Consider the following 21,330-nt stretch of genomic DNA (forward strand, 5'->3'; position numbering starts at 1 on the left):
AGCGACGTCGCATTTGGCCAAGCCGAGCGGTCGCCGGGATTCAGCCAAGCACCCAGTGCTGAGACTGTGCCGGGGGCTTGCCAGGGCTGGGGCCTGGCACCTCTCGGCTCGGCAGGTCATAGCCCCAGCCCCCCTGGGCTTGCCGCGCCAGGAAAAGGGCAGAGAGCGGAGGCTGGGCGCCGGGCTGGGTGTCGCACGGTGCGAGCGGGGCCCCGCGAGTTTGCAGGGGAAAGACGCAGCGAGGCGCCCCCTGGCGGTTCTCCCGGGCTGCCTGCCAGGCACAGGGGAAGATCCTGCTCCGGGAGGCAGGTGAGCGGGAAGGCGGACCGGCCGGGCGGGCGCCCGGGGAGCCGGGCTCGGCGCGGCGGGGCGGGAGGCAGCCAGCCCCCCGCTCTCCGCCCAGGGTCGCCCCGGGCTCGGGAGGTGGTGGAAAGCCCCGGGTCCCCTCCCCTGCGCCTGCGCGCTCCTGCCCGGCTGGTCCTGGTGCTCAACAAACAGCGGAGCCTGGCCCTCGGGCAGCAGCCGCGCCAGGAGCAGGCAGGAGGAGCAGGAGGCGGGATCGCCCCCGCAGCGCCCCCCCCCCCCGCAGCCCCAGCCCGGCCCGCGGGCCGGCCCTCCCAGGCGCCCCGCGGTCACCATGCCTTGGCTGGGGAGCGGGGCGGCGGGCAGCAGGCTGCCTGGATGCCGCTGCTCCTAGCTGGACAGCCCCGTAAAGAAAGAGACCGAGGGGAGGCTGCGCTGGAGGTGAGTCAGGGGCTGGGGGCTCCTTTTGCGGGGATCCGGGCTGCTAGGGGGCCGCTGGGAGGGGTTGGCTGGGGGAGGAGGTGTCTGGAGGCAGATTTGGGGGAGAAGGATGGGGGGGGGTTTCCTTTAATTCCTCAGCTGACAGGGTGCAGCCCCCACCTGCTTTGGCCGCAGCAAACTTTTAATTTTTTTATTCCCTTTCATGTGGGGACAAAGGGGGCTTGGCCGCTGGGTGTGGGGTGAGTCTGGGGCTGGCTGTGGAAGGACACAGAAGGGTTGGTTGGTGTGGGTGTGGATATGGGAGTGTGGATCTGCATGCATGTAAATATTTGCCATGGCTAGTTCTCTCCCTCTGTGGCTGTGTTGGGGGTGGAGGGTGTATCTTGGTTGCCTTTGCATGTATATTTCTTTGTGTGTCTCACTCTGTGTGTGTTGTGGGTCTGTTTGTGTTACTCCGTGTGTGTGTGGGGGGGGGGTGTATAATGGGAGCGACACCAGCAGTGAGACAGGCTAGATGCATGTGTGTATTTGTGTATTTCTTTGTGTGTTTATGGGTCTGTTGTTTCTCTGTGTATATATGTTTGCAGCCCCCTGATGCTGATACATGTGGCTCCCTGTCTCTCCGTGTTAAGATCTGTGTGGGTGGATTGCTTTCTCAAGTAGACATTGGGCTGTATTTTGATGAGCTGAGGGGATTCACATATGCAGCTGGGACATGACACTCCACTCCCTGCTGCTCCGTCACAGCCCCCAGGGACTCCATCCTATGCCTCACCAGCAGATTAAAAAGTGACCTGTGTGCTGTATTCAACAGAAGAGCAGGGGGGTGGGGAAGGGGTGTTGTTGTTTTGATGGTTGCTCTTTCTGTGCATGTACCACAAACAGCTGAGGTGACACTCGGGTCACTAATGGGCATGAACGATGAGTTATTGCGAGGCATGTTGAAATCAACCTCAGGAGATGAAAGGAGCTGGAGTCTCCCCAAGAGGCAAAATGAGCTGGTGCTGGCTGCATCTTTATTCTTACGATGGAAGGGTATGTGTGAGAGTGTGGCATATACAAGGGACACTTTCCGCACTTGACTGAGGACAGGGCTGCTGTTTTCCTTATTTTTGCCTTCTACTTCTGTGAGTATCAATAGGAAAAGTGATAAACATTTCTTCCATATCTTTAAGATGCCTGTGAAGACAACACATTTTGATAAGGGAGTGGCTCCTACGGCATGTAAATACCTGCATATGTAGAGATGAACCCCCAAGATGTTTTCCTCCTTGGGAACCATGGTAGTGCCCTGTCCATAGAAAATGTTTCAATGCATAAAGCCAGATCCTCAGCTGGTGTGAATCGATGTCATGCTACTGACTTGAATGGAACTATTCCGGTTGACATCTGCTGAGCCTCTGGCCCAATCTCTCTTTTAAATGGGACAACGTGTGAAGGGAATACTTCTGATGATGGGAAGAAACTACCTGGCTCCTGTAGTGGAAGGAAAAGAAGTGGGTTACCTTCTTCAGAAGAGAAGGGGCGGATTTGGGATTCACATCAGTGACCCAAAGAGAGGAAGGGAAGTGCATGTGAGCAGTGAATACCGTGTTTCTGTTCCTGTATTCCCGCACCTGTTTCTTCCCAGGTTGTTCCCTTGCAACATATGTCTGTTTCACATGTTGAAACATACCACACACTGAGGCAGTATATAATGGATAACCCAAATCCTCAAAAATAAATGTCAAAACAGAGACCGCCACCATCTTAAATCCCGGGTTCAACATTCACTCCACGTGTCACAATGGTCCTGATTCTGCATCTCTTGCGTAGCCAAAACTCTCATTGGCTTTAATGTGGAGGGACTACAGAACTGGGCCCTGGACATTGTAAAAACCTCCATGCATCTGAAGAAGTGAGTTTTTTACCCACGAAAGCTTATGCCCAAATAAATCTGTTAGTCTTTAAGGTGCCATCGGACTCCTTGTTGTTTTTGTAAGAACCTTCACTCTGTTTGGGGACAGGTGGGATTTTTTTCACCTCTCCTCCTTGAGGGAACTTATTTCCTTCTAATTTTAGGGAATGGTGTGCAAGTCCCACTGGATGGGTGCTTTAGAAAAACTTTTGGTGGACATAATTGTGCCCTGGTCCTACACAGCAGAGTATGGGGTCCCAGTGCAGATCTTGGGGATGGTTGCATTGGATAGACAGACTGCACGTGGCTCTGCCTGACAGGCTGTCCAGCACTGCCGTCTAGGCAGAAAGGGGGCTGGAGTGTGCTATCTTCTGTAAAGGTCTGATGCAGTTTCTCTATGGCAGTTAGGAAATATTTAGAAATGAGTCGGGAGATCAGTCAAAGAGGAAATTCCATGCTAAGAGAAGGAGGGCTTTGAAAATACATTTAATCACACCATAATTCTGTTAGCTTTTCATGTATTATTCCCTAATTTTCTTTGCTAGCTTTGCTAGTCATCCAAGATTTTTTTTAAACAAATTTCTGTCTCACAGCTCTTTTTCCCCTCCTTCCTATTTCATCCAGCAGCAAGAGTCTGGATGTGGAATTTTGTGAAATCTCCAGGATTTCCATAACAACAAGCTGTGATGTTGTTACAGAATCAAGTAGAATTTTTTTTAGTTTAGATATTCCCCTTGTTAGAGATTTCCCAGTTACAAAAGTCTGGTTTTCATGAGTTTTCTTGTGTGACTAATAAAATAGCAATAATGATAATATTTAGCAATTATATAGCAGTCAGTGGGCCCAATCTTGCACTGTTCCCACAGGATTGGATCCTCACATTGAGTCCATTGACCCTAGTGGGGCTCTGAGAGATGTAAGGGTCCTCTTGCACAAAACTGTAGAATTGGGCTCTTAAAGTAGTGTGCAAAAATTAATCAATTGCATATAGTTAATTTTTGTTTACAAACAGTCATGCTGTATTTCACCCATGAATGTACAGGAAGTATTCAGGAAGCACATTAGTAATGGTTAGAATTGGTTTCTAAAATGTGCATTTTAAAAGTCAGCATTTCTTACTTTGCCATCGGAATAGAATCTTAGTTTATTAAATTTGGAGATCGGTTCTGATTTCATTTTCTACTGAGAGAAAGTTTGGGGCACAGGAGAGAGGGAAGGGAAGGGAAGCAAATACCTTTCAAAATCCAGCAGAGGAGGATAGAGAGTCCACATTGCTTTTTCTGTGAGATAATGTTTTTCAAGGGAAATACCTTCAAGATTATACTTATTTTTTCCCCCTAAGGACCACACATTTTTTTGAGAATAACAGCAGTAAAACAAGGAAAAATTCTGAGATTTTGGTGACATTATAAAGCACTTGAGCTTCCCTCTTCTGGGTTATGTCAAGAGTAACTCTGAAGACAATTAAATTCTATTCTCATTTATAGTCATGCAAACCTAATGAAGTCAGTGGTGTTGTGTAGTGTGAGAACAAGGTGGTCATCTCCTAAAAGGTGAGAGGACGTTCAACTTCTCTTGGGTCAAATCTTGAAGTCCTCTTGCTCTGTTTTTATTCAGTCCTTATTCAGGTAAAAGTGCCATGTGATTCAATGAGGAGTGAGTCCAAGATTTGTCCCATTTACTTTGATGGGAGACCCATGCTTAGCTCCTTTTAGAATTTGGCCCATTGTATCCCATGGTGAATTCAATGGAAACAGGGTGTTCAGTTACTTGCAGGACCTGGCTCTCTATCTGTCTATATTCTGTGTTCTGTAAACCCAATATTGAAGTCTAGGCATAGGCAAAGCTTTCATTGACTGTAATAGGGGTTTTGCCTGTGCAAGGACTGTAGAATCTGGATATGAATACTGTACAATATCTGTGGACTCAGTCCTGTATTCGTTGCATGTCCAAAACTCCCTTTGACTTCAATATCTTTTTATGACTATCCATTTTGGGGGGAATTTTTTGCATTTTTTAAAGGTTGCATGTATTATTGCTTCAATGTGAAACTGGTCGAACAACTTGTTTATATATTCTGTACGTATTCGTATTTACATGTTTTATACAGTGTGTTCCTTGTCGTTGATTAGCCCTGGAGTGCAACAGCATTTATCGTAAACGTGCGCTGTGTCCCCATCCAATATCTTGCCTTCAGAACATTTGCTGAAACTACCGCTGTACTTGTTCTGAAGGTTTTATACATTTGTTTGTGTGTGTGTGTGAAAGTTTTCAGTTAAATGTTTTGATCCTGCAACTCTTATTCCCATGAATGATCTAGAGTCACACCGGTAGGATGTTAATTTGTGTGAGTAAGGCTTAAAAGACTTGGCCCTCCATCACTCGTTTCTCGGAAGGATTGTTTGGGTTGCTTATCAGTTAATAGGTACCATTCCCCCAAATATTCATCTATTGATTCCCTTTTGGAATCCTTAAAATGCATATCCTAAGGCTGTTTTCCATGGGTAGAGTGATGCAAATCAGCCTCTGTGTAAACTGGAATCAGTCCCTGTTTTAATTGGCCCATTCCTTGGTGTCTCCTCCTACCCAGCATAACGATATAGGCTACATTTAGGCATATTTCAATGCACCCTATGCCTCCATGAAAATGCAAGATTGAACCTTTTGCGTGGGGCTTCCCCAGACATCTATGATAATGAAGTGCAGCAACGCACATCCATTGGGGGGGGGGGACACTCAGGTTCTTGTGATATTCTGAAATGTGTATGTAGCTTTTATTTTTCACAAATACATGCCTTATATTTATCCCATCTTCCAGTGCTTCCCCCGAGAGACAAGGTAATGTTCTTTATTCAAATGGGGCTTACACCAAGAGGCATATTTATATTTAAAAGTATGGAGCTTTGCTAGTGCAATATGTAGGGCATCTTATTATTGTTTCTGATTTGTCATGTACAGCTGAGATCCTTCGGGTTACATTAAAAATAATACAGAAGAAGTGATTGAAGATGTAATTAGCTGGAAAGGGGGAGAGAACAAAATGTAATAGACAGAGGTTTGATCAGTTATCCCACAAGCTTAGTGCTCCATCATTATTCTCTCTCCTAGTAGCTTCCAGACAGACCCCCATGCACAAACGTACTAATCAGCTATCTAACACACCCTCTCTAGGGGCCCAAAAAGTGGAATAAATGCAAGACCTTGCAATTCACACCAGCGCTGACAAATAGAATGGTGTCTGCAAGGTTTATGTCTCTTTTTATATTTTTGATTAAAGTTAACCATGATTTCTTTGGACTAAAAGAAAGGTTTCTGTTTGTTTTTAGATGTCACTTTTACTTACAACAGGCAGGGCGGCTAAACTGCTGTTCTTCCTACATTGTTTCAAAAGAGTTGTTTGAATAACTCTTCAGATTTAAGACATCTCTTTCAATCTTTGTTTCCTCTTTGCAACGATGTAACAAGCAAAGAAAACATCTGAGGGCCAATTCCTGCAGGCCTTGCTCAGAAAGATCTCCCACAGAGGAGAAATATTAGTGGCACCTGTTATTACTGGCAAAGATACAGTTTGCCAAACTCCTAGAGTAAAAGGACAAACACAAGGGGGCTGGGGTGCATACACTGACAAGAATTTGGTCAATTAAAAAAATAGGTGATTAGACTCATCACGAGGTCCACGTGCCACGTCAGTCCCATCTAACCCTATTTTGAGTGAGGCTTAGGTGATGCATAAGCCTTGTGCTAGACTCTGCACTGGGCTGAATTTCATCCATGATGGTTCCTGCAAGCGATTCCATGTGAGCAAATGTTTATGCCCGCTTGAAGCCCCACTGAATCAAGGGGACTCTGCATGGGCTCAGGCTCCTGCCCACCCAGAGCAGCTGGTCTAAGTGGGGCCATGTTCAGTAACTTCACTGAGATCCTACCACTGCAATTACAATTCAAAGGTGTTTCTTTCTTGAGATTACTTTTTTAATTATCACTGTGAGACACCAGTGAGCTAAATAAGGTCAGAATTCTGGTCCAGCGACCCTGAGTTCAGATAAATAAAACCAGATCTGATGGCAATTGCATCCCATTCACATTCCACTGCATGCTTCTGTCACCCACATTTGTAACATATTCACAGAAAACAAGATGAAGTACATTTCTTTTCCACAAGTACAATAATTTATTCTATTTGTTTAGTAATTGCTTTTCTATTTGCATTTTGTATCTTGTACAGTAACTGATTTTTCTACTTGTTGAGACCCTCTTCTCCATTCATTATACATGGGCATCCTGCAAAGTTTAAACTAAAGGAAATTATAGCTCTCTCTTTTGAAGCTGGCTAAGGTATTCAGTAGGAAATTTGGCTGGGTTTTATAAAATTATGTATGCCAGGATTTCTGGGGACTCCGATGGAGAGCTGTTTATGGGGAAGGAGAGGAGAAGTAGCGGGATGGAGACTCATCATAACACAATACATCTTTTCTTCCCTGCAAACCACCGATCAGATTCAGTGGGGCAAGACGTGTTTGCCATTTTTAAACGTAATCCAGAATTGACCTGGAGTAGGAAAAGCACATCTGCACAAAAACAGTTAGAGAAGCTGTTCTGATATTCTCCTGCAGGAATCTGGTCGCTAACAGATCAAACCTAATGCTGATTCTCTGGCATGCTTCTACTCATTCCTACCTGTTAAACTGGACTTGTGCCAACTCATAAAATACGATGCCAACTTCATCAAGCAAAAGTGTCAGCGTAATAGAGGAAAGTGTGAAAAATTCAGTCACTCTAAGAAGATCACCGTAATGCAAAGCAAAACAGGTGCCATTTGCTTCATTATAAGAATCACATCTGTTGACATTTCTGGGCATTTTACCATTGATGAATTCCTCCCTGCTCTATTTCTTTTTTTTAATGTAAGTGCTCAGAATTCTGCAGGCAGAGCAGGAAATATATGTCACATTTTGAACGAGGCCAATTGCACATCTTCCTAATGTGCCGCAGGGGGTTTCTAAGACAGATCGAGATTTTTAATAAGCTTACAGAGTCTTTCTACTCTTGGGCACCAGTTGGAATGAGGACCAGGTTGCCAAGAACTGCAAGTGAACATCTAATTGGTGTTGGGTCACCTGTACAGTATGAATTAATGGTTTCAAGTGCTAGTAGACAGATATCTGCATCATAAAACTTGCCATTAGTTGGCACCTTTCATGCAGAGAGGACAAGGGCTGGTTTTGCATAAAGCTGATCACAGTCAATTTTTAAATCAAGATTGGATGTTTTTCTAAAGGAATTATTTCAGGGAAGTTCAATGCCCTGTGTTACGCAGGAGGTCAGACTAGATGATCCCTTCTTATCTCAGAATCTATGAACTGTGCAGCCTTTCATCCTCAGAGCTGCTTCTTCAAGGACCAGGCTGAGACAGATCTGGGTAGGGCGGGAAATTATTTACTGCTGCTGTTCATACTGTACTTGAGCTTCTGGATCAAAAGACACTAGTCTCTAACGGTATCATTCTGGCACTGTCTTTACTCTAGGGAAGTACAGGTCTCCCCTGTGGAAGTGTAATTCACAAACTGCTGAAGTTTCACAATGTTGCATCACTACACCTCTGGCATCTTGAGCATGCATTTAATTTTATTTAAAGAGGCACAAGGCGATGTGCCAACGTACAGTTTACCTGCCCTTAATGGGTTTTCATGATTATCGACGTCTCTTCGGAGATCAACAGGATAAAAGCACAATTCCGGAAAGCCACAGCTTCCTCAGGCCTTAGCTAAGGCAAACAAAACGGCTGTAGCCTATATCTGCCCTACCGTGTGCCTTGAGTCTATTTGCCACAACCACTTTGAGTAAGATTCGGGGAGCTATCACCTGCATCTGTCTCAGCCTTGTGGCTGCAGAGTCAGAGAGTGTGTGAAGGACCAAACACCAGACGCGAAGGAGCTCATAGCAGGAGCCTGCAGCACCTCCAGCGTTCCCAGTAGGTTGTGGGTTGGGGGACTGCACCCACGTGGCAACTGTGACACCTTCGAAAGGTTCAGTGGCAGGGAGTCATCACAAGCATTGTCACAGCAGTGACTAAAGATAGGCCATCACGCATATAAGGTAGCCAAATTCAGTACTGCTGCTTCTGCTCTCATGCTCACACAATACGTGAAGCCAGTGACCCATGTATTTGAGAAATAACGAGGAAAACGTCTGACGTCTAATATTAGATAAGGGCACAGACAGTTGAAAGGAAAGTGAACGAGAGATCTGATGTCCCACTCAGACTTGATAATTCTTTATTGAGAAATGGCTTATGGCCACATGCATCTATCCTGCCAACCCTAACTTAGGACAGATGTCATACACATATCTAATACAGCACCTGAGCCTACCCACAGTCTATCATTAGGTTCAATTCAGGGATACTGAAAATGAATTGTACAGGACTTACATCATCTGGCCAACATGGATGAAATATGTTTGTTACATATTGGCAGTGCACTGGGTTTCAGCAGGGAAAAGAGTTTCCCTGCAGAAGGAGGGTACCTTGCATGAGGAGTTGTTGGAGGGAGATCCCATACCGGTTCTTCATTCACAACAAGGCAAAGGCAATTTTGACTAGATCTGGTTGGGAAATGGTTTTGTTGTTGTTGTTTTTTGTGGTTCCCCTTCCCCATGGAAAATGTTCATTTTCCACAAAAAACTGAAACTCCAAAAGATTTTCAGCCCCAGACTGCTCAAAACTGAATTTTCATTAGCTGAAGTTCCATGCTCAGGTCTTTCTAGGTGGTCTCACATGTCTAGTGAAAATGTAGTGATATAGAACTCATCAAGACCATTTGTTATTGCCCGCCCGGTTGCATGACGCTTCAGTCACACTGCTAACTTCTACTGGTACATTTTCTTCTCTTAGCAGAAAGGGAAGCAGGCAACTTGGGGATCAACAGAGAAGCAGCTGAATGAGTAGGAAATGGATGATGGACAAATGCAATCCCTCCAAAAGATTATAATGGTTGCGTATCATGTGCATAGAACTTGTTACATATGGGAATAGAGCGGAGAGCTGTGTGTTAGTGACTATTCTGCCATTACCCAGAGGCTTTTGAACTGAATGTTTGATTTTTAGCAGGGAGCACCGTTCCTAGAAACACTGGAGTTCATTTTCCCCAGCAGTACAATCTTGAAAATGCATGTCAGCCATGCCAGAATGACAAACCCAAGTACATATTACATCAGACTGGCTCACAATGGTCCCTTCCAATTTTGGAATCGATGAATCAATGGATCTATGAATTACTGTTCCTCTATAGCTCATGCTATGTTTGTTCACAAAACATGGGCAAAAGGCTTACTCGTGTGTTCCCAGCATTGATAGATTTGCATGTACTGCCTCGTAAATCTGCATTTTTCAGTATATAAAGATCTGCAGCTAAGAGTAGCCCACCCAGTCTAAACCCCATCTTTTTGGAAGCAATATTGACAGTGTGTTTTACGAAGAAGGGGTGGAAAAAAGCCATTATGGGATCAGCTAACCCATTTGTAGCAGGATCCCATTCAATAATCTCATGCAGCCTGGTAAGCACTTACAGAACATCCAGAAAAATTAATTACACTGCCTTCTTCATTATTTATCAAATGACAAGTGCTTTGTGTTCCATTTCAGGTGAGACAAAATGACTTTGTGGAGGGTGTGAGCACAATATGTGGTGTGTTTTCTTCATAAGGGCATAAGGCAGTTTAATGATCTTATTTTGAATATTTTCTGACAGGACTTTGAGATTTATATTATTTATCGGTGGCCAAGGCTAGACGCATGTCAACATACCTCAATTTAGTTAGCAGAATTGGGCCTAGGAGGGCATGAACTGACAAGCTGCCTTAGAAAACATTTGTGCTTAGCGGTGAGTCAGTCTGTCCTGCTGGCAGCATCTGAACACATTAATGCAGGTAAGCTGCCATCTTCCATAGATGGGCCTTTGTCCTTATGTTCCATGTCTGTCCCTTGGGTTGCTGTGAAATTCCAGGGTAATATCGAAGGCTGAGGAAGGAGCATAAATAAGCTTAATTCATAGTAAAATAGAGTGAAGATGATATGCAACTGCTAAATTGAGAGCTTTATACTGTTGGCCTCCCAGGCCCGGCTTGGCTTTGTCAACTTGTCAGTAATAGTATTTTTGATTAAATTGGGGCTTTGTTTGTTAAATATTTTGAGACTTGATTGTGTATGTTTAAAGCTCATCCTAACTGTTAGTTTTTAATTAACATTTCTATTTGACTAATGCTGATCCTGCTGGGGGACAGGGTGGTTTGTTTTTTTTAGTGAGTTCATTGTTCAGAACTTTCCTTGCTTAACATGCCCTTATTTGTTTCAGTAATATCATAAAAAGAAAAGGAGGACTTGTGGCACCTTAGAGACTAACAAATTTATTTGAGCATAAGCTTTCGTGAGCTACAGCTCACGAAAGCTTATGCTCAAATAAATTTGTTTGTTAGTCTCTAAGGTGCCACAAGTCCTCCTTTTCTTTTTGCGGATACAGACTAACATGGCTGCTACTCTGAAACCAATAATATCATTGAACTGTAGGACTAGAAGAGACCTCGAGAGGTCTCCTAGTCCAGTTCCCTGCACTCAAGTCAGGACTAAGTACTATCTAGACCAAGGTTTCTCAAACTGGGGACCGTGGACCCTTGGGGGTCTCTGCGGGTACCTCAGGGGTTTCGCGGGCCCCACTGATCAACTCCTCCCCCTCCCTCCCAGCGCCTCCTGCATGCTAAAAGTCTGGCAGTGCAGCATGGTGAAGGCAGGCTTTGTACCTGCTCTGGCTCCATGCCACTCTTGGAAGCGGCTGGCACGTCCTTTAGGCCCTGGGGGATGGGGGCAGGCAGGAGGTCTCTGTGTGCTGCCCCTGCCCCGAGCGCTGACTCCGCAGCTCCCATTGGCTGGGAATTGCCCCACCCCTCCTGCCTAGGAGCCGCTGCCAGAGGGATGTGCACCCAAACTCCCTCCCTCCTGGAGCTCGCACCCCTCACCCCGTCCCGTACCCAAACTCCCTCCCAGAGCTCACACCCTTCACCCCCCTCCTGCACCCAAACTCCCTGCCCCAGCCTGGTGAAAGTGAGTGAGGATGGGGAAGGGTGGATGGAGTGAGTGGAGGTGGGGCCTCGAAGAAGGGCAGGGCAGGGGTATGGCCTTGGGGAAGGGGGTGTGGCAAGGGCTGAGGGGGGGTCCTCAGTTTGCTAAAGTTTGAGAACTGCTGATCTAGACCATCCCTGGCAGGTGTTTGTCTAACCTGCTCTTAAAACCTTCAGTGATGGAGATTCCAAAACGTCCCTAGGCAGTTTATTTCAGTGCTTAACTACCCTGACAGTGAGGAAGATTTTCTTAGATAACTGATGTTTTCTTATGTTATTAGTGTTTCCCATCCCTTTATAATAGTCAGGTTTCATTTATCTTAAAATGTCTCCCCTCCCGCCCCCCTCTGTTTATATAATTGAGCCTGCTTCTGCCACTGGGTTCACTCTGATGGATGTATCTCAGCATCCTTAAAGATGACTTAATCTGATCATTGGATTCTTGGGCATATAACTCAGCAAGATGGCTTCAAATATCCAATGACATGCTCATCCATCAGCGAGGTCAACAAAAGTTGGTTACTGGATAAATTATTCCGTACTCAGTTCTAAAGACTGTAGACAGGGGTGAAAAACAGCAGCAGCAATAAAAATGTGATCTCTTTGGGAACAGAAATTGTCTAAGAAGCTGAATAATTGTATGGGCAGAGATGCATTTAATATCAAATTGTGAACTTACCCCTGGGTGTATCTACCTTTAAATCCCATTTAAGACCGATATGTGGATTTCATCCCTGCGCAGAGGTCTTGCAGAAGGGCTGTGTACCTTTTAAATGCCATGTAAACCCTATTAGCTTAGATCTAGTGTTGAATTTACTCTGGAGCTGGTAGAGAACAGGCACGCTATTTACAGTTGTTTCATACAACATGCTATTTAAAATTTAATGTATTCTGAAATAACGCAAAACTATCGTTTAAAAGCTGCCATCCCCTCAGATTTCTATTCTAAAGAGGAGCAGTTAATCAGTACATGGTAGAATACAATGTACTTACTGCTAGTAGAATTAACTCTGTCTTATTGTCTTCATCATAGGACATTAGTTGGCACAAATAATAGAAACAGGAGTAACAGAGATCCCTATTATGATAGAGCGTACAACAAGAGAAACAGGAAAGGCGGAATGACGTCTGCGGACTGTGAGTGGAAGGGCAGGCGAATGAGTGAGGGACAGTAAATTGTGTATTAACTAGAGAAGAGAAAACAGAACAATGTGGGTCCTAAGCAGAGTATGCCTCGAGCTACAGGAGAGAAAAATACACTGGTCAGATTAATCTTCCACAGTGGCTCAGTTTCAGAATGGGGGCCAAGACACTGAGCTACTGTGATGATGAGGGCTATTTAAGTATCTGGAAAGAGAGATTATGACTGGGCCTTGCATGGCTGCTCAGGATTTGCGGGGAGATAGAAGGGATGACGTGAGGCCATGACTTTGGTGCTGCTCCAGCCTGGCCTTCAGGATGGTGCAACCTGCTCATCTTCTTGCTATGGGGTTTTTGGGATCTGCTTCATCCCTCACTAGGCCTGCCCTGTCACAGGGCAGGGCCACACTGTCCCTAACACAGGGATGAGCTAAAAGCCACTCTAGCCTGCTGTGTTCAGTCTTCTTCTTTCTCATAAAAAATCTTCAGAAGCACGAAGAACTCGTGCCAGAACAAACCAGCCTTGTTTATCTTCCAGGGCTTAGCCAGATATGGAAATGCATGGAATCCCCTCTGTCAGTTACATCCTTCTCTACTGCATGTGACATTTTCCGTCTTTGCTGAGTTCCGGGGTTCAGTCAGGGAAAGAATTAATGTTGTCCCTGGATTTTTATTTCAAAGAAAAAAAATCACATGATTTTCCTGCACCAGGAATCAGAATGACAATTGCAGAATCCTCTGCCCCACTGTCATCTTTTCAGTTTCTTCTTTTTCACAAAATCCTACTTCCAACATGTAGTCCCCAGGATTATCCTTAACAATCAGACCCAGCAGAGCCAGGATTTTGTTTTCCCCAAGATCCATCCATTTCCTCCCCACTGGAATCTGGAAGATGCGTAAGATTTGTAGATCTGATTTGGTTCTCTAATTGTTATAAGGGCTGACCACATTCCCTTTTTCATTCGAGTCTTTTTAATTAATTTGATCTCTTGCCAGTCTTGCCTCCTTTCTTTTTTTCATTTACAGTTAATGTGGCCTTGGGGCCTGATTCTGCAAACAGTTGCTAAAGGAGGTAGAAAAATCAATCCGGACTACGCACAGGAGTTAGTAAAGATACGCCTGGCGGTAACTGCAGAATCGAGCAGCTGAGGAGCACTGTTGCTTGAGCTCCCCACAGTAGCTTCCACCTTTTTAGCAGCAGCCTGGAACTGGCTTTCTAAAATGGTTTGCTTTTTGATCTGGTTCAAAGCTTCCAGCAGTTTTCTTATGGGGAGATCTCTGCTGCTGAACTGAGGGAAGAGGAGAGACCAGGTGGGTGAGGTAATACCCTTCATTGGGCCACCTTCTGTTGGTCAAAGAGACAAGCTCTGGAGTTATGCAGGGCTCTCCTTTAGGTCTGAGGGGAAGAGGAGCCAGTTCTGCAGAATCTCTGCCTACGGGTGTGGCAGAATGAGCACTCACATTTTTCAGCACTTTTCTCTTCTCTTTGGTTTTTTTCCCCCCCCAGGCAGTCCAAGCCGTTCACAGCCCTGAACTGCTTGGGCTTCCTGGGAAAAACAACAACCAACTCCCAATTAGGTGAGTCCCTTTGTTTTCAGTTTAAACTGATTTCTACCGAAAAATCCCGGGTTTTACAAAAAGTAGAATTCATTTTTTTCATGATTTTCACCCTACTTTTCCATCATTCAAATATAGAAAAATAATGTGTTTTATTAAGAAAATACAATGCATGGCATGAGATGTATGTATTACGACAACACAGTAGTCTGTGTGTACACACAAAGCTGCCTGTTGAAGTCAGGCTGTGTATTAGTCTGGAAGATGCACACAATAAACAAACAGGCCCGCACGCAGGTTCTGAACGTACTGATGAATCTCACACCCACCACATACATATTTCAAGCTGTTAGCAGATAATGGTTAAAAGATCTGACACACGAAACAAAAATCTGTATCAGAATATGTTTCAGACCTCGAAGTATTTGAAAGTTTTAAAAAAAACAAAAACAGGCGAAAAGGATGAAGTTGAATGTATGCAGTGCAAATAGTGTGGTCCAATTATTACATGTAAATATAGGCTAACTGCTCTAAGTCTACAACAGTAAACAGTTTATTTAAATGAAAAGTTTTCTTTGGGGATTAGAGTTCTATTGTTTTCTTAAACTCAGAGGTGGCGTTGTGTTTTGAGTTCTGTTTTAGTTCCGCAGCAGACCACACTGATGCTTTGATGGATGGAATTCAGTCGACTGAATACTTCTTTCCCCCGTTCTTCCATTCACCAAAATAAACCGATATTTACCCAGAAATATTAATAGTTTTTCCCCACCAATTTTCACCTGGTTTTGTTGTCGTAGTAATAAACACTGATAAATTCCCAGGAAAAATTAAGTAAAATAAAAACAGAAAACGAAAGGCCCAGTGCATAGGTCAGGTGCTGCCTCTCTGCATAAAGGAGAATTTCACCCAGTGTGAATGGTGTTCACCTGTCCCTCCACTGCCAGTTCACAGAGGATGAGCAATGAGGTCAGAGGAACTCAGACTCTCAGTTGCTCTGTTTCTTTCAATGATACCTTTTGTCTCGCCAAAGGGGGATCTCCACTGTGCTGATTGAGGCCCTTGAATAACTCTTGGTCATCAGTGAAGTCCTAAGGATGAAAAAGAGACACCGAAAATAAATTACAAACTGAAAAATGTAGGTATCGCCATAAAGTGTCAGTATTTCAGATAATACATTGTGCCTTTTGAGGTTGTTTCTTCCATGGTTTGGAAGAGCTAGGCTTTGAGGCTTTTTCTTTATTACAGTGGCATCTCTTTCATAGGTTTCAGAGTAACAGCCGTGTTAGTCTGTATTCGCAAAAAGAAAAGGAGTACTTGTGGCACCTTAGAGACTAACCAATTTATTTGAGCATAAGCTTTCGTGAGCTACAGCTCACTTCATCGGATGATCTCTTTCATAGTTGCACAATATTTGTCAGATCCTGATCCCCTTGAAGTTAATGGCAAAACTCCCATTGACTTCAGTGGAGCCAAAGTTTGACTCAGTATGTGCATGGAATCTACTAGCCAGGCATGATTATTTGCACTGAACATGAGTTTTGTCTTGCATAGGAAAATGATTATTAATTTAGGACCTGATCCTGCTCCACTGGGAAGTCAGTGGGTGTATTGCCATTGAGTTCAGTGGAGCTGGACTGGACCAGGGATTGCTGAAATATTTCTCTTTTCAATTTCCATGCATGTTTTCATCTCATTTACACTAAGGCCCCTTCACAGTGCAACCCTTAGTATTTATTTATGGGTACTTTTGTTGTACACATCACCACTGAATGTGAATGGCTTTTTAAGAGGCCCTCCCACATCATACTAAGTTGTTAAGCTTTGGTTATTTTGTTCCAACTGTCAGCATGTATTTGTCTGTTTTTTCTTGTCAGCTTCTCTTCATTTCAGCTGGCTTTATCTTTGGTCTCAGTACCTGACTGAAAGATGATAAAAGCCAAATTAGATTCTCCACCGTCAACAAGCAGGATAAGAGCGTTTTCAAATGCACTGCCATGCATTGGAAGGGCTGTAGAGTTGTCAGAATTCGTTAGGATGTTTTGTTTGATATAAGATTTGACTGGAAACTTTTTTTAAAAAGATTTTAAATTGACAGCAATGAAAGGGGTATAAACTCTCCTGCTTTGGGGCATAAGCCAATCCCTCACTGATTGGGGGTCTGTGTTGATGTTAGGAAGAAACTTCCCTCTGGGAAGGTTATTCCCTAGTGGCCTATTACAAGTTTTCTTGCAACTTCCTCTGAAGCATCTGGTCCTGGCCACAGTTGCAGACAAGATATTAGACTAGATGGGCCACTGCTCTGAGCCATCATTCCAATGTTTCTAACTGAAGTCCTCCATTTATCCACAGAGCCGTTACAGAGCAGACATTTGTAGGGTGAGATTTTCCAATAAGTGCATCCCCAATAAGCCTCACCCTATGGGCCCACCTGTGGGGGTGAGATATAGTTAGGCATCCCTGTCCTTGGGTTCCCTGAAACCAAAAAGGAGGGCAGTACCGCTGTGGTGAAGATGTTTTTTCATGATGTGTGGACAGCTACTAGAACCTGTACTGAGACCAGCAACTCACTCCATGTAGGACCCCAAGCAGCCATCAGGTAGTAGCAACCTACAAACCTAGGCCTGATCCTGTAAAGGCTTAAGCACATGATTCCCTTCATGGGGCTACTCATTGCTTACGTTCATTGCAAGATCAGAACTTTAGTCATGGTGTGAGCCAGTGACCTAGAGGTGAAAGAGTTGTTTAAGAAAGCATGTGTCAATACTTTGAGGGGTTTAGATTTTGAATTTCAAGTGTCTGTTCATTAATTCATGCACAGGAGCAGAAGAATGCAACAAAGAGACAACAGATTTGGCCTGATGGATATGCTTTTAGCCCATTTTTATGACAACACAATAGCCTTATGTGAATCTTTCAGAATTACACAGAATACAACGTCAACTTGGAAGTAAAAAAGGTGTAAATTAGAAAGGTTAGTCTCACTTAGCTACCTGCTTGTTCAAATGGTATGTGGATCCAAGATAGCATATGACTGGTTTTCCGCTAATATTATAAACCAATTATAGATGTTTTCAAGATGGGGTTGAAATTTTTGTAATAAAAAAAATTGTCATCAAGAAAATGGCCTTTCCGAAAATAAAAGAAATTGTCAAAACATTGAAAACTTTAGCTTTTTTTTTCTGTATTAAAAACACTATCAAAACCACAGGCATTTTGCTTACAGGAAATATTTTTGTTTGTTTTTTTGAAAAGGGAAAATTTCTATAACCAAAATGAAAAACACCAAAAACATCTTGATTCGATCAAAATTGAAAATGGATCCGTTTGAACCCTGTGAACTCTAAGCAACTTTGAGTTTGAGGTGTTTTTTGGTTAAATGCTTTTGTATTTTGGGACCAGCTCAGATATTGTTACGTACTGTATGGTACAGCCTTCTCCACCTGTTTCTCCACAGCACAGGGGTGTGCTCTTAGGAAACGGAGACATCTTCTGTTTTGTTCACACAAAGTCATTCTCTTGCTGGACATGGCTGTCATGCAGTTCCTCAGATGAACAAATACTTCATGTGGACATATTAACCACTGGCAGCTAAATTGTTTCTGCCTTCCAAGGTCTGTGCTCTTCAGATAAAAACTGGGGGATAAGATATCTCAGCACTTTATATTTTTTTGATCATCTCTTCTTGTCATATTTCCCTTTATCTCTGAATGCCTACTCTTTGACCTTTCTCCTCCAGCAGACCCATGAGGGTTATCTTGGCAAATATTATTTTCTGCTGACAATCAAGTTCTTCCTTCTACAACCAGAGCCGCATTCAGATTCTATTGAATAAAAAAGGCTGTGCTTTGCTCTCACTTACAGAAGTGTAGCCCTGCTGAACGCATGTAAAGAAGAGCAGTGTCTGGCCCTCTGTATCCTGTACTGGTTTTCCCTTCGCTTTGCCAGGAAATTCATGCTTCTTTCCTTAGGTGGTACAGGGCTTTAAATCAGTCTCCTTCCTGCCTCTTTGCTCTAACTTGTTCCACACAGGTTGCCCCTTTCCTCTGCTGAGGCCACAAAATGAACCATCCCTGTTGTGTCCTCCTCTCACTCTCCTTCCTGGGATTGCTTCTGTGTGGCCTTCTACTCTTGTCACACTCACTCTGTGACACCTCCAGACTTTGCTCCTTCCAGACCTTTTTATTACAACACAAATCACCTAATGTGCTTGTCATGCCTATTTGGTTTCACAATGAACACTTCTTCTTTGTTGGGATGCTGGTAAAGCAAAATCAAGGTGGTTTGCTACCATCATAGTGATGGATATTCCAAGGCTAACTTCATCCTCTGGACTGGAATGAAAAGTTCTGAGTTGGAAATGAAGGGCCAGATCTGAGTTGGAAATGAAGGGCTGAGTTCAGTGGAGATGTGCTAGTTTACACCAGCTGTGCATCCTGCCGCAAGCCTCTCAGAATTCTTGGTACCAGCATGGGAATGGAGCCGTCGAACAAATAGTTACACTGCTCTAAGTCTGTTTTTGACTCGATAGCAGGTGGTAAATTACTACAACAGCATGGTAGACCTTTCTCCTCAATCTCTGAGGGTAACTACTTGGCTTACTTAATTGCTCATCTCTTGGATGTTGTTTGTTTGGTTAATTAAGATTTCTCTAGGTCATTTGCACCAGCCAAAAGGAACACATCACAGTGTATTGCCAAATAATAAGTGGATGTAGTAATAACCAGAATGAAGTATCTTGTACCTGTATGCTAATTTATTAAGGGCCATTTATTGCCAGTGTTTGCCTTATTCTAGGGTTCTGTAGCATGAGGTGACAACATTATCGCATGTTCAGTGACATTCTATGCACTACATACCGATTAGAAGAATGATCTGGCTTTGACCAGTATCATGACTCCTTGCTACCTGACTGGCTTTTTCCTAGGACTGCTGATTGATAGAGAAGCTTCCCATTCACTGACTGGGAGTCAGGCTAAGACCTCCTCCGCCTCCTGCCAATGTTAAATGTCCATTATTAAGGTATGGAGGAGCCTTTTAGTGTTCAAGAAGCTGCCTTGTGCAAATAGAAGGAAAGAAAGCATGAGTTCTGGCCAGTCAGTCCTTTGCATTTTAAATAACGGCAGTGAAATGACCAGTGTGTGGCTGTGGGCACATGGCAATGTAATCTGGCTGTTTTCAAGCCCGGTGATACAATTTTGGGAACGCGCTCCTTCCTTCTCTGTGGGCAGCTGGGGATGGCATATATTTTCTCTGTCAATTCTAAGATCAATTTCATTTTCTTGTTTCAGTTCCTCATTCACTGTCCTGTTGTCATCCTTGCTCTCACAAGTGTTCATTACATTTTCTTCCCATCTGATCTACTGAGTTGCCTTATTCTCAGTCCAACTCTCTAGCAGTCTGCATGGCAGGTGCCCTACTGCTGAAATTTGAGTTTTGGCTAGCTGGGGCTGGGTGGCTAATCACGTGTCTTGTTTCTAGCAGGGTTGAATTTTACCAACATTCTGCGTTGTCTCCATTGTGTAATAGAACATTGTCCCTTTTGACCTGAGTAGCTAGTCAAAGTTTGAATCAAATAGCAGTAAACAGCTTCTTTTGCTCACAGCATCAAGAGGGCTTCTTTCAGCCTGCACCGCTGACCCAAAAACCTGTCACCAGGTTTCTTCCAGGGTCAGCCACCATGCTTTCAGCTGCTCCTTTTAGGCTGTCTCTCAGCCATGTCTGTCTTCAGTTTCTTTGTATTCTGCCTCCCTACTGCCCCCACAATACTCAGCGAAAGCTCCTGGCTGGGCTCTCATGCTCGTTTTGTCTTAGGGAGGGCTTACAGTTATGTCAACTGAAGAGTGAATTCACACCAATCGGTATCAATTGCATAACAGGGTTTCAGCCAGCTCATAACAATAATTGACTAGGGGCCCTGTTTCTTTTTTACTCAGGCAGACTCCCATTGACTTCAGTAAACTTAGTGGGACTTCTGACAGAGTCAAGATTCAGGGTGGACTGCAGGGTCTCATCCAAACTGTGGCAGGACTTGCTTTTTCTGCTATTGTGTCCTATTGTTTCGAATGTCTTCACTCTATTCTGTCCAACCCCCTACTTTAAGGGAAATGGAAGGCTGCATGTGTTACACCCTTAATCACAAGAGTGAGGTTTTCAAATAGACCAGTGGTTATTCTGGGGATTCAAACCTGCTGCTTTAGGGTCATCTTGCAACCAGAAACCTCCTCAGTGCCGAGCTACAGGCCAGCCTCCTCTCACAACAGCAACATATCTGGACATGCCAACGCCCTCCCCTCTGTAGCTCACTTGCTGTGCCCCCACCTTGTTCTTAAAGAGGCAGCTCCCATTTCTCTTTCTGTATAACTTCTATCACCGCTAACAAAAATACATACGAAACTAAATATTTGAAATTATTACTAAATATGTACAATATAAATCTGTTTGTAAAACATCAATTCTAGGGACCTTGCACATGCTTAGCCACGCTAAAGTCAGGCAATGCAAAAGTGACAGTTGCACACTCAGGGAATCTCCAACACAATGCCTGTGCTCCCTGTTTCAGCTGGACCTAGCTGATTTGTGAGCTTTGTTGCTAGGGTCATTGGGGCTATTGCACAGGGGACTGCATGGAGTGAGGAACTTCCAGCAGTAGCAACCGCAGTATGGGTAGGAAGGATGGTCTTAAGTCATTGGCCTAAGAGGCAAGATGGGTTAAGTCATTGGCCTAAGAGGCAGGAGATCTGGAGTCAATTCTTGGTTCTGCCATGGCCTCCCTGTATGACTTGGACACGTCACTTCATCTCTCTGTGCCTCAGTTCCTTATGTGTAAAATGGGAATTATAATATCACTACTTATATCTGACCTATCTGTTTAGATCGCCTGT

At 44.1% G+C, this 21,330-nt stretch overlaps 1 protein-coding gene across 2 annotated transcripts in view; it reads left to right on the forward strand.

The window, feature by feature from the left end:
* The first annotated feature begins 218 nt into the window (after nucleotides 1-218).
* Nucleotides 219-21,330, forward strand: part of PLPPR1 (phospholipid phosphatase related 1) — a 178,631-nt gene continuing 157,519 nt past the window's right edge. The window contains exon 1 of one of the 2 annotated variants that reach the window (XM_084628281.1): nucleotides 219-309. The gene's annotated coding sequence lies outside the window, so the exon portion shown is untranslated. Of the gene's footprint in view, nucleotides 310-572; nucleotides 745-21,330 lie in introns of those variants that run through there. The other variant, XM_084628280.1, reaches the window with a different exon arrangement.

The sequence above is a fragment of the Lepidochelys olivacea genome (genome assembly GCF_965140295.1).
Source record: "Lepidochelys olivacea isolate rLepOli2 genome assembly, chromosome: 5".
Classification (NCBI taxonomy): Eukaryota; Metazoa; Chordata; order Testudines; family Cheloniidae; genus Lepidochelys; species Lepidochelys olivacea.